Source organism: Salmo salar, chromosome 03 (assembly GCF_965601325.2).
Source record: "Salmo salar chromosome 03, fSalSal1, whole genome shotgun sequence".
Classification (NCBI taxonomy): Eukaryota; Metazoa; Chordata; class Actinopteri; order Salmoniformes; family Salmonidae; genus Salmo; species Salmo salar.
Genome location: NC_138293.1, coordinates 87,395,817 through 87,409,303, shown reverse-complemented (window position 1 = coordinate 87,409,303; position 13,487 = coordinate 87,395,817). Strand labels below are relative to the sequence as shown.

The window sequence follows — 13,487 nt, the reverse complement described above, 5'->3', positions numbered from 1 at the left end:
CTTCCGCACCCACAGCAATCATGAGCAGCTCTTTAAGTAGAAATCAATAATACAAATTACAATATGAATCATATAAATATTACTATTAATACCATATTAGTATTACATTAGGTTGTTTTTCTATTTACAGGGCCATTTACCACCTAAAAGAAGGTTAGTGTCAATTGTGATCACTTATGATAGTGCACGATAAATATAGACTATATATTTTTAAGGGGTGCATTTGTGAGATAATTGTAGATATTATTAAAATAGTTAGTTCAGCAAATGTGTTTCCTTATCTTGAAAGCAGTCTATGGACAAGGGCAGATTGCAATCCACACTTATATTTGATTAACTAGCCAGTTACAACTAATGCTAATAAGCATTTTAGGACCAAAAAATAAAAGACCTCCCTTTACCCCTTTTAAATGTCATGTCCAAATCATCTCTTAAATTGATTGTCACTCAATGACTTGGTTTTACATTATTTTGCAATGATCATGGCATGATTTAATGGGATACTTAGGCCTTTTGGCAATGAGCCCCTTTATCTACTTCCCCAGTCAGATGAACTTGTAGATACATTTTCTATGTCTCTGTGTCCATCTAGTATGAAGGAAGTTAGTGGTTGTTTCGCGAGCTGGAAGTCTATGGGTATCGACTAGCATTGTAGTCAATACCCATGAGAGGTTGACTTGAAAGTAGTGGCAAATGAGAGGTTAGCTTGAAAGTATTGCCAACTGTCATATGTTAGCAGTGGCTAGTTAATTGAAACCAAACTGTGGATTACAGTCAGTTCATATTCACATATAGTATTCAAGGTAAGAAAACAACTATCTAAAAATGTAATTACGCTGAAGTATCCCTTTAAGCTGTTCAGTAGTAGTTAACATGCAGATTTATTTCCAGAGTAAAAAGCACAAACTTGATAGGACAATTATTAGGTTATTGTGCTGTATAATTTAGTATTTCATTTGTGTTAAGCTGTTTTTCAAATTATTGTAATAAAGTTCCATTTTTAATTACCTAGTATTGTAGTTGATCACAGTTGTTAAATTGCTTAACTAGTGAAATTGCAAAACTATAACAAATGATGCCAATTTGTGTACTCAAGAAAACGAAAAAGTCAGTGAAAAATAAAGAAGCTCAACTTGCTTTCTCATTATGCAGGGAAAATGGGACAGCACAGCTCAAACGGAGTAGGGCTGCTTGAATTGGGTTTGAACAGCATTTTTAAAAATCATTACTTACTGTGCGTGATCTTTATTAAACTTTACAATACCACTTTTTAGGAGACCAACAGCTACTTGTCTGGAATGGAGGAAAAGAAATGATGGAAGCTTAAAGTCATCAGGAACAGCATTTATTAGACAGGTTGTAAGGCTTTGGAGGAGTCGCCTGAGGATGGGAGTTGACGGAATACAACATTACGTGAATATGGTACACATCGCCTAATTAAATACACTAATCATATGCTTAAAATACATTCCCACACATTTAGCATATTTTTGGTTTACTATACATGTTACAAATGAATTGTTTCTAGAACAAACAATTATTAATTGATCTTGTTATGTTATACATTGTTTGTTAATTATGTTATTCATTATTCATGTTTGTTAAAAGTTGCTTCATAGCATCTTTTTCTTAGGTCACATTCATCAGGCCAGTCTTCTTCCAAATGCCTTCTTTGAGTCTCGTGAGGGTAGGCTTGTGATGTACGATTTAGAAAGAAGATTTCCACAGGCATTCCACAATTACAAGTATCCACCCCACCAGACTCCATTTTCCAATCTTCTGACTTTGGTAAGTGTGTAAATGGAATGTATTTAACCTGAAGCTTTTGTCCTCGACCAATTTCCACATCAACAAAATTAACACTAAACAATGACAATAAAACACATATAAAACATGTATTGTCCATGTAGCTTATAATTTGTTGAATATTGCATGTTTCACTTGTTTGTTTTTCAGGCTGTCAGGATTTGTCGATGTGAAGAGGAAGAGGGAATAAAAAGCTTTCTTCTACATTTCCTGAATGCATTGGACTTGCCCCCCAGAATAAAAGGCGAAAGTAATTACACAAACTACTACACTCTGGAGGCCTCTACCATAGCTTTGTGCTACAACGAAACCCCTGGACTCCGCAGACCAGTGAAGTACTATGGAGCATCCCTGTCCTGCAGAGGGGAGAGAGAAAAGAACATTATGATCAATTGGTCATGTCTAAATGTGTGGCATGACTATGTGTCTTATGCAGTGTTGTCATTCAGACATGATGAACAGGGAAACGGTATCAGATTCCCTGTCACCGTAAAATGCAGAGCATTCTACAGGAATCCCCAGACCAATTGTTATGAAGACCGAAGGCCGTGCAAAAACTGTGGGGATCTTTTCTCTCTCTCAAACCCTGAGATGGACAAAAATGACTTTCCCTACGGAAACTGTGCTGAGACAGAGTGCCTCAGTAACCTTCTATTAGGTGATCATGATGTCTGCAGCAATATGAGTTTTGGACACTACACAAGAGAAAAGGTCATAGAGAAACTATACAAGACAAATGGTCTCAGAAATATGGCAGAAAACGCTTTGGAACATTTAGGTTTCGTTTCACACGGGCATGATTTGCCTAGATAAATAAAGGTTAAATAAAATAAAATGTGTTTTGTGTCACAGTGGAAACTGTTTCCACATTTCTGATGTGACAGGAAACTACAGAAAGGGTGTGACACTGAACTTGTTTGAATGCAGACCATTCAGAGAAACCATAGCTAAAACAATGGGCAAATACAGACAGCATGATGATAGAGCTACAATGATGTTACTTTATGAGACAAATGTATCTTGTAAATATCTTGTATCCATCAATAAATGAGAATTCTTAAAAGTTGGTTGGATGTTTTAGTTTCCTTCCAGTTTGCTGCTATAACTTGGACCAGATCGCTCTGGCAAAATACATTTTATCTCAATGAGAGTAAATTAAAGTGAAATAAAACCGGTTTTGGGGCTAACTCAACCATCTCAACACCAGTAACACCTACTTAGGTGATGTATTCCAGCCATCCTGTAACAGGATTGTGCCCAGGAGAACTCACTATTCCATGTATTTATTGTAAGTGGTCATCTTTACAAGTGAAGAATGGAGGGCCAAGATAAAATGTCTGTGAGTTGATCACTAAAAGTAAATAAAAAATAAACTGTTTTACAATACTCCTACTGTACCACAACAAAACAGGAAATGTTTTCGATCTGAGGTTAGGTAACCTTAAAACGGTTTTGAGAGGCCAACCTAACACAATCAAGAACACCTCTTCTGTCACTGGTTCAGTTTGTAAGTTTCCAGGTTTTGAACAGGGTCATTTAAAAAAAAAAAAATTACGTTATAACATTACAAATGTTGTTCAAAGCAAAATAATCATAAAGCAATAACAAAAGCACATGATGCCTGTATGCATCAGTAATGATTCCGTGCACATCAGGGACTAATAATATTCCCTTAACCTTTTGTAAGAGTCAGAAGGCTGTTTAGTCAGTAATACATTAGGTATAATATTATTTATCAGTCAGTAGGAACACCAGGGTGTTTTGTTATCTGACTACCTTTCCCAGAGTAGTACACTTGCATGACTCAACCTGTTGAGAGGAAAATTACCAAGATGTGCCAGACAGAAACTCAGAGGCAGTTTTGTATCAGACATTTACATAGTCGACTACAACTGTATTCATGTTTGCACACAGTATTTTTTTAAGTATGTTTTTACTGTATTTTTCATTGTAACGGCCGTCGTATGTAATGGACCAAGGTGCAGCGGGTTGAGTGCTCATTTTAACATTTATTTGAACACTGACAAAACAAAACAAGAAAACGACCGAATGAACAGTAATGCAGGCTACACACACAGCAGTGCAAAAACAACTTCCCACAAAGGACAGGTGAAAACAGGGCTACCGAAGTATGACTCCCAATCAGCAACAACGATGTACAGCTATTCCTGATTGAGAGCCATACCAGGCCAACGCAAAGAAATACACAACATAGACAGAGCATAGAAATACAAAACATAGAACATAATCAAAAACCCCGGAATACTCTAAACAAACACCCCTCTACATAAACACATATCCCAACAAACCCAGAACCACATAAAAAAAACACCCCCTGCCACGTCCTGACCAAACTACAATAACAAATAACCCCTTTTCTGGTCAGGACGTGACATTCATACAGTATTTGGTTTCATTTGAACTGCCTGCCCTTGATTCTGTAAGTGAGTCCAAACATACAGCACAAGATGACACAACAACTTCCTCATACTTACAGATGAGCGACGTTACCAGACTGGTGTGGCCCCAAAAAAAGTGTCCATGTCAACCGTAAGTTTTTTTGGTCTCGAGCCATTGCTTAAACCTCTTACATCTAGATGTGCCGCTAGCGGAAGGCCTCGACAATATCCAATGATAGAGCGTGGCGTGAATTACAAACACCTCAGAAATCCAAAAACTTCAAGACAAGACTCTCCTTTATCTAACCACATTGTCCGATTTCAAAAAGGCTTTATAACGAAAGCAAAACATTAGATTATGTCAGGAGAGTACCCAGCCAGAAATAATCACACTGCCATTTTTCAAGCTAGCATATAATGTCACAAAAACCAAAACCACAGCTAAATGCAGCACTAACCTTTGATGATCTTCATCAGATGACACTCCTAGGACATTATGTTATACAATACATGCATGTTTTGTTCAATCAAGTTCATATTTATATCAAAAACCAGCTTTTTACATTAGCATGTGACGTTCAGAACTAGCATACCCACCGAAAACTTCTGGTGAATTTACTAAATTACTCAAGATAAACGTTCACAAAAACATAACAATTATTTTAAGAATTATAGATACAGAACTCCTTTATGCAATCGCGGTGTCCGATTTTAAAATAGCTTTTCGGTGAAAGCACATTTTGCAATATTCTGAGTAGATAGCCCGGCCATCATGGCTAGCTATTTTGACACCCACCAAGTTTGGCACTCACCAAACTCAGATTTACTATAAGAAAAATTGGATTACCTTTGCTGTTCTTTGTCAGAATGCACTCCCAGGACTTCTACTTCAACACCCAATGTTGTTTTGGTTCCAAATAATCCATAGTTATATCCAAATAGCTGCGTTTTGTTCTTGCGTTCAAGACACTATCCGAAGGGTGACGCGCCGGCACGTATCGTGACAAAAAAAATCAAAATATTCCATTACCGTACTTCGAAGCATGTCAAACGCTGTTTAAAATCAATTTTTATGCGATTTTTCTCGTAAAATAGCGATAATATTCCGACCGGGAGACCTTGTTTTCGTTCAAACACTGAAAATAGAAAATGGAGTCTTCACTGGCACGCGCACGCCTGTGTCATTGTTCTCAGAACGACCACTTTCCAAAAGCCCTACTGTTTTTCGCCCAGGGACTGCAGAGTCATCATTCCCCGTTCTGGCACCTTCTGAGAGCCTATGGGAGCCTTAGAAAATGTCATGTTACAGCAGAGATCCTCTATTTTCGATAAAGAGGCTATAGAAGGGCAAGAAATGGTCAGACAGGGCACTTCCTGTATGGAATCTTCTCAGGTTTTGGCCTGCCATATGAGTTCTGTTATACTCACAGACACCATTCAAACAGTTTTAGAAACTGTAGGGTGTTTTCTATCCAAATCAAATAATTATATGCATATTCTAGTTTCTGGGCAGGAGTAATAACCAGATTAAATTGGGTACGTTTTTTATCCGGCTGTGAAAATACTGCCCCCTATCCTAAACAGGTTAATAGTAATTGAGCACTGTGTATTAAAAAAGAGACATTGACATCAAGTAAAGTTGATATGGGTAATAAAAAGAAATTGCAGATAATTAACAAACACAAAGAAGCTGATTGAACCAGTTAGGCTTATTACATTGGTGTCTTAAATGTTATGTTGTGTCCAATAGGCCATCAGTTAATGTAACAGAAATATATAAACTCAGCAAAAAAAGAAACACCCCTTTTTCAGGACCCTGTCTTTCAAAGATAATTCGTGAAAATCCAAATAACTTCACAGATCTTCATTGTAAAGGGTTTAACACTGTTTCCCATTCTTGTTCAATGAACCATAAACAATTAATGAACATGCACCTGTGGAACGGTCGTTAAGACACTAACAGCTTAGGCTGTTAGTAGGCAGTTAAGGTCACAGTTATAAAAACTTAGGACACTAAAGAGGCCTTTCTACTGACTCTGAAAAATACCAAAAGAAAGATGCCCAGGGTCTCTGCTCATCTGCGTGAACGTGTCTTAGGCATGCTGCAAGGAGGCATGAGGACTGCAGATGTGGCCAGTGCAATAAATCATACTGTGAGTATGAGACAGCGTTACAGGGAGACAGGACGGACAGCTGATCGTCCTCGCAGTGGCAGACCACGTGTAACAACATCTGCACAAGATCGGTACATCCGAACATCACACCTGCGGGACAGGTACAGGATGGCAACAACAACTGCCTGAGTTACACCAGGAACGCACAATCCCTCCATCAGTGCTCAGACTGTCTGCAATAGGCTGAAAGAGGCTGGACTGAGGGCTTGTAGGCCTGTTGTAAGGCAGGTCCTCATCAGACATCACCGGCAACAACGTCGCCTACGTATGGGCACAAACCCACCGTTGCTGGACCAGACAGGACTGGCAAAAAGTGCTCTTCACTGACGAGTCGCGGTTTTGTCTCACTAGGGGTGATGGTCGGATTCGCGTTTATCGTTGAAGGAATGAGCGTTACACCGAGGCCTGTACTCTGGAGCGGGATCGATTTGGAGGTGGAGGGTCCGTCATGGTCTGGGGTAGTGTATCACAGCATTATCGGACTGAGCAATCATTGCAAGCAATCTCAACGCTGTGCGTTACAGGAAAGACATCCTCCTCCCTCATGTGGTACCCTTCCTGCAGGCTCATCCTGACATGACCCTCCAGCATGACAATGCCACCAGCCATACTGCTCGTTCTGTGCATGATTTCCTGCAAGACAGGAATGTCAGTGTTCTGCCATGGCCAGCGAAGAGCCCGGATCTCAATCCCATTGAGCACGTCTGGGACCTGTTGGATCGGAGGGTGAGGGCTAGGGCCATTCCCCCCAGAAATGTCCGGGAACTTGCAGGTGCCTTGGTGGAAGATTTGGGTAACATCTCACAGCAAGAACTGGCAAATCTGGTGCAGTCCATGAGAAGGAGGTGCACTGCAGTAATTAATGCAGCTGGTGGCCGCACCAGATACTGACTGTTACTTTTGATTTTGACTCACCCCACTTTGTTCTGGGACACATTATTCCATTTCTGTTAGTCACATGTCTGTGGAACTTGTTCAGTTTATGTCTCAGTTGTTGAATCTTGTTATGTTCATACAAATATTTACACATAAACGCAGTTAAATGTTTTTTTGCTGAGTTTAGTTAGTCTTATCAGATAAATGTTGTATGTTAAACCTAGATTTTCTGAGATGCCCCAACCATATGGGGGAAGGTTTTGTTTTTAACCCTCTTTCTCTGTGGTTACAAACTCTTGGTGTTTATGTCTGCTAAGGCGCTGCGGTCGGCACACTGCAACACACAATAACAATTGGCAACACTTTCATGTTCTTTCCGTTGTTGCACAGAGCAGCCTCACATCCTGTTGGGAAACTTTGTAATAGCATCCTCCACTCTGAAAAACAGTCTACAGTATGATGAGAAACTTTTCCAAGGGTCACGATAAACATCTGGCTAATAGTCAGATTTTGTTTATAAGGTTACATTTTACAGTACAATGCTACAAATTACGACTGGAATTGTAAACATTAGTGGGGATGAGTGTAAAAAGGCTGTGTTTGTGTTTGTTATGTAAGTGTACTCTGGCTTAGAGGTCCGTATGAGGGAATTCATCTTTATCTGCCTCATCATATGAATTTATCAATATCCTGCAATGTACTATTATCTCTTTCTAAGACCAAATAGGAAGTAGGAAAATAGCCATTGTGGATTTGGAAAACGAGTTTATTAATTTTCCATCCATTCATAGGGAAAATGTAATTGAAATCAATGCAGTGCAATAACATGCTTGATCATTGTACAATGCTATTTGCACCCATACCTTTAGATGTGTTAATGTCAGAGCAGATACTGTAGATGTGTTTGCAACTTAGCCTGTTATCGTTCTCCCAGAGTGTAGGACAACGGCTACTGTAAAATAGATGAAGTTTGTTTATCATGAATAGTTCAGTTATCATACATTAGTATCAGTAGTGGTTAGTTCTACAGTACCATGAGGACATCTAGTAGGTATTGTGGTGTAGCTCATTTTCAAAAGGTGCCCTGAGCACAGCAATACAAACATAGAACAATACCACAGTAAAGGATCACTCTAACAAAGATAAAACAACAAAAATAAAAGACTACAAGTTACAACGTTGTTTTTGTTAAGTGTTTCATTAGTAAAGCAAATATGAGCACTCTACACGCCGCGCCTTGGTCCCCTTTAGACGACCCCCGTTACAGAACTACCCACCATGATTGGATCAAGCGGCGTGCCCAAGCTGAAATGGACACCTGGTCACATAGTGAGTGGATGGAGAGGAGAAATTGGACCTGGGGACAGGTAATCGAGAGATACCGGAGCCTACCTGGGAAGAACTCGGGGTTCATTGCTAACCTGTAGCCCCAACAGGTTAAAGAGAAGCAATATATTCTGTTTCCCCATCTTGCCATGTGAATTGCATGTAAAGTGCAAGTCGTCTAGAGATCATTTTGGATTGAAAATAGATTATTCGAAAATATAGTTGTCAATGCAGCATTGTCCTTTCTCCAGAAGCACTCCTTTGCTGTGTGATGCAAACTTACTCATTGTTGTAAGTATACTGGGCCAACAGAAGTCCTGCACACAGAAGGGAAAGAATGCTGATGTAAATGGGTTTCTGATCATGCAAATCTCCACACTGCCTGATAGCTTTCTGGAGTGGTATGGTGTAAGGTTTTTTATGAAACATAACATTACCACAAAAATCAAATGTCTTTTGATACACTCAGTTTATTAGGTACACCCATTTATTAATGGGTCAAACCCCTCTTTGCCTCCAGAACAGCCTGAATTATTCAGGGTATGGAGTTCAATCGTTGCTCAATTGGTATCAAGGGACCTAACGTGTGCCATGAAAACATTCCCCACAACAGTACAGCAGCAGCAGCAGCCGTTGACACCAGGCTGGATGGGTTCATGGACTGCTGCTGATTGGATGTTTTTTGTTTGTCGCACCATTCTCTGTAAAACCTAGACACTGTCATGTGTGAAAAGCCCAGGAAGGCGGCCGTTTCTGAGATACCGGATCCTCAGAAGGCTGAAAAATTTGTCATGGGCCCTCAGATTCTTAAAAAGTTCTACAGCTGCACCAATGACTGCATGGCTGCATCGCCGCTTGGTATGGCAACTGCTTGGTATCCAACTACAAGGCGCTACAGAGGGTAGTGTATATGGCCCAGTACATCACTGGGGAAGAGCTCCCTACCATCCAGGAACTCTATACCAGGCGGTGTAAGAGGAAGGCCCTAAACATTTTAAAAGACTCCAGCCACCCAAGTCATCGACTGTTCTCTCTGCTACCGTACAGCTAGCGGTACTGGAAACAACAGGACCCTGAACAGCTTCTACCCTCAAGCCATAAGACTGCTAAATATTTAGTCCGGGTAGCTATTGCTTAACTATTTAATTATCTGCATTGACTCTTTTGACTCATCACTTACGCTGCTGCTACTGTCTATTATCTATCCTGTTGCCTAGTAACTTTATCCCTAGCTATTTGCTAGGGATAAAGCTCTATCCTTAGTTATTTGCATACCACCCCAACAGATCCACAGATGATGCAATCTCTATGCCACTCCACACTGCCCTTTCCCACCTGGACAAAAGGAACACCTATGTGAGAATGCTATTCATTGACTACAACTCAGCGTTCAACACCTCAAAGCTCATCCCTAAGCTAAGGACCCTGGGACTAAACACCTCACTCTGCAACTGGATCCTAGACTTCCTGACAGGCCACCCCCAGGTGGTAAGGGTAGATAACAACACATCCGCCACGCTGATCCTCAACACTGGGGCCCCTCAGGGGTGCGTGCTCAGTCCCCTCCTGTACTCCCTGACTGCATGACCAGGCACGACTCCAACACCATCATTAAGTTTGCAGATGACACAACAGCCTGATCACCAACAACGACGAGACAGCATATAGGGAGGAGGTCAGAGACCTGGCCGTGTGGTGCCAGGACAACAACCTCTACCTCAACGTGATCAAGACTAAGGAGATGATTGTGGACTACAGGAAAAGGAGGACCATAGCAAAGTAGCTAAAAAAGTTGTAAGTAGTTGAAAAGTTGATATTAGCTAAAATGCTAAAGTTGTCCGTGATGAGAATCGAATTCGCAACCTTTAGGTTGCTAGACGTTTGTGTTATACGTCCACCCGACCAACCACCCTACTTTCATTTTTGCCTTATGTTTATTTCATCTTTATTTAACCAGGTAGGCCAGTTGAGAACATGTTCTCATTTAGAACTGCAACCTGGTCAAGATAAAGCAAAGCAGTGTGACACAAACAACAACACAGAGTTACACATGGAGTAAACAAACGTACAGTCAATAAAACAATAGAAAAGTCTATATACAGTGTGTGCAAATGAGGTAAGATTAGGGAGGTAAGGGAATAAATAGGCCATAGTGGTAAAATAATTACAATTTAACAATTAAACACTGGAGTGATAGATGACCATCTGTGTTATGTAACTGTACTAAACATAACATACCATACTAATTTGAGTGTCCCGGATTTACATTTACTATGTTACCAGGCTTGCAGAAAGTGTGTGACACTGAACTTGTGTAAAATCGGACAAATACAGACAGCATGATGAATAGCTACATTGATGTGACTTTTTGAAACAAACTTATCTTGTAAATATTTTTTTGCAAATAATAAATGAGAATTCCTGAAAGTTGGTTGGTTTTAGTTTCCTCCTGCTGCTATATCTTGGACCAGATTTCTCTTGCAAAATAAATTTTATCTAAATATAAAATAAATAAATAAACAGGTTTTGGGGCTAACTCAACCATCCCACCACCTGCGTACCCAGCTGGACGAGGGGGCTAAAGGGGGCTAAGGCCCCCTCATTTGAAGCAAAAACAATCTGCGCTGTGTCTGCACAATGGACAGGGCGCCCCACTGTGTGTGTAAGGGGGCTATGGGCGGTTAAGTATCACCCATTTTGGTTTGCATAAAAATCTGGAATGAGTTCCTACAACACAGAAGTAAGACTACAGGGCCATAGCTGCAGGAAGTAGTTTGGGGGTGGGGGTGCTGCATTATTTTCTTTTCTTTGCATTGTGATTTTTTTTTGTTGCTGTAAAAATATTTTTTTCTGTTCTACAGATGGTACATTGGTCTACTAATGCAGCACTATTAAACCCCCTAAGGTCGATGTCCGCGCCCTGCATAAATCTAATTAGCATAATGACAAAATCCCAATTAAAATTTGTCAATTTAAGATAGAGATATGTTTTTTTGCATTGGATGCGTCTCAATGCACTGCATCCGCCTATATCGAACTTCTGCATCTGCGGTGAAAGGTGACAGAGCTAGAGAGGTGTTTGTCTGACCATGAGACATCCAGAATATCAGTCTTCTCACAACATCGTCTGTAGCGGCAGAACGGTTTAGCCTAGACACTATTATGGAAAGATTTGACTCTCACGAACACAATGGCGTTCTCCATTTTGACCCCCTCAAGAGTCTTGACACTCGTCTGAAGACGGTACAGCCGATCTGCCAACTTCTGTCTCTAGCGTCCGAACAGTGTGGGCTACTCACTAACGTACATGTCAGTTGTTTTGCTCTAGGACACCCACAGGCCTCACAAGGTCTGAAAAAATTTAAAATGAACCGTTTTAAAAATGTATGGAGGTACAGTGTATATATATATATATATATATATATACTGCTCAAAAAAATAAAGGGAACACTTAAACAACACATCCTAGATCTGAATGAAAGAAATAATCTTATTAAATACTTTTTTCTTTACATAGTTGAATGTGCTGACAACAAAATCACACAAAAATTATCAATGGAAATCCAATTTATCAACCCATGGAGGTCTGGATTTGGAGTCACACTCAAAATTAAAGTGGAAAACCACACTACAGGCTGATCCAACTTTGATGTAATGTCCTTAAAACAAGTCAAAATGAGGCTCAGTAGTGTGTGTGGCCTCCACGTGCCTGTATGACCTCCCTACAATGCCTGGGCATGCTCCTGATGAGGTGGCGGATGGTCTCCTGAGGGATCTCCTCCGAGACCTGGACTAAAGCATCCGCCAACACCTGGACAGTCTGTGGTGCAACGTGGCGTTGGTGGATGGAGCGAGACATGATGTCCCAGATGTGCTCAATTGGATTCAGGTCTGGGGAACGGGCGGGCCAGTCCATAGCATCAATGCCTTCCTCTTGCAGGAACTGCTGACACACTCCAGACACATGAGGTCTAGCATTGTCTTGCATTAGGAGGAACCCAGGGCCAACCGCACCAGCATATGGTCTCACAAGGGGTCTGAGGATCTCATCTCGGTACCTAATGGCAGTCAGGCTACCTCTGGCGAGCACATGGAGGTCTGTGCGGCCCCCCAAAGAAATGCCACCCCACACCATGACTGACCCACCGCCAAACCGGTCATGCTGGAGGATGTTGCAGGCAGCAGAACGTTCTCCACGGCGTCTCCAGACTCTGTCACGTCTGTCACGTGCTCAGTGTGAACCTGCTTTCATCTGTGAAGAGCACAGGGCGCCAGTGGCGAATTTGCCAATCTTGGTGTTCTCTGGCAAATGCCAAACGTCCTGCACGGTGTTGGGCTGTAAGCACAACCCCCACCTGTGGACGTCGGGCCCTCATACCACCCTCATGGAGTCTGTTTTTGACCGTTTAAGCAGACACATGCACATTTGTGGCCTGCTGGAGGTCATTTTGCAGGGCTCTGGCAGTGCTCCTCCTGCTCCTCCTTGCACAAAGGCGGAGGTAGCGGTCCTGCTGCTGGGTTGTTGCCCTCCTACGGCCTCCTCCACGTCTCCTGATGTACTGGCCTGTCTCCTGGTAGCGCCTCCATGCTCTGGACACTACGCTGACAGACACAGCAAACCTTCTTGCCACAGCTCGCATTGATGTGCCATCCTGGATGAGCTGCACTACCTGAGCCACTTGTGTGGGTTGTAGACTCCGTCTCATGCTACCACTAGAGTGAAAGAACCGCCAGCATTCAAAAGTGACCAAAACATCAGCCAGGAAGCATAGGAACTGAGAAGTGGTCTGTGGTCCCCACCTGCAGAACCACTCCTTTATTGGGGGTGTCTTGCTAATTGCCTATAATTTCCACCTGTTGTCTATTCCATTTGCACAACAGCATGTGACATTTATTGTCAATCAGT

At 41.5% G+C, this 13,487-nt stretch overlaps 1 long non-coding RNA gene across 1 annotated transcript; it reads left to right on the top strand.

Moving 5' to 3' along the window:
- The first annotated feature begins 562 nt into the window (after positions 1 to 562).
- Positions 563 to 2,872, top strand: LOC106601856 (uncharacterized). Its single transcript, XR_001328097.3, has 4 exons — positions 563 to 803; positions 1,275 to 1,422; positions 1,609 to 1,788; positions 1,957 to 2,872. It is a non-coding gene; the product is annotated as an uncharacterized LOC106601856 (long non-coding RNA).
- The last annotated feature ends 10,615 nt before the right edge of the window (positions 2,873 to 13,487 follow it).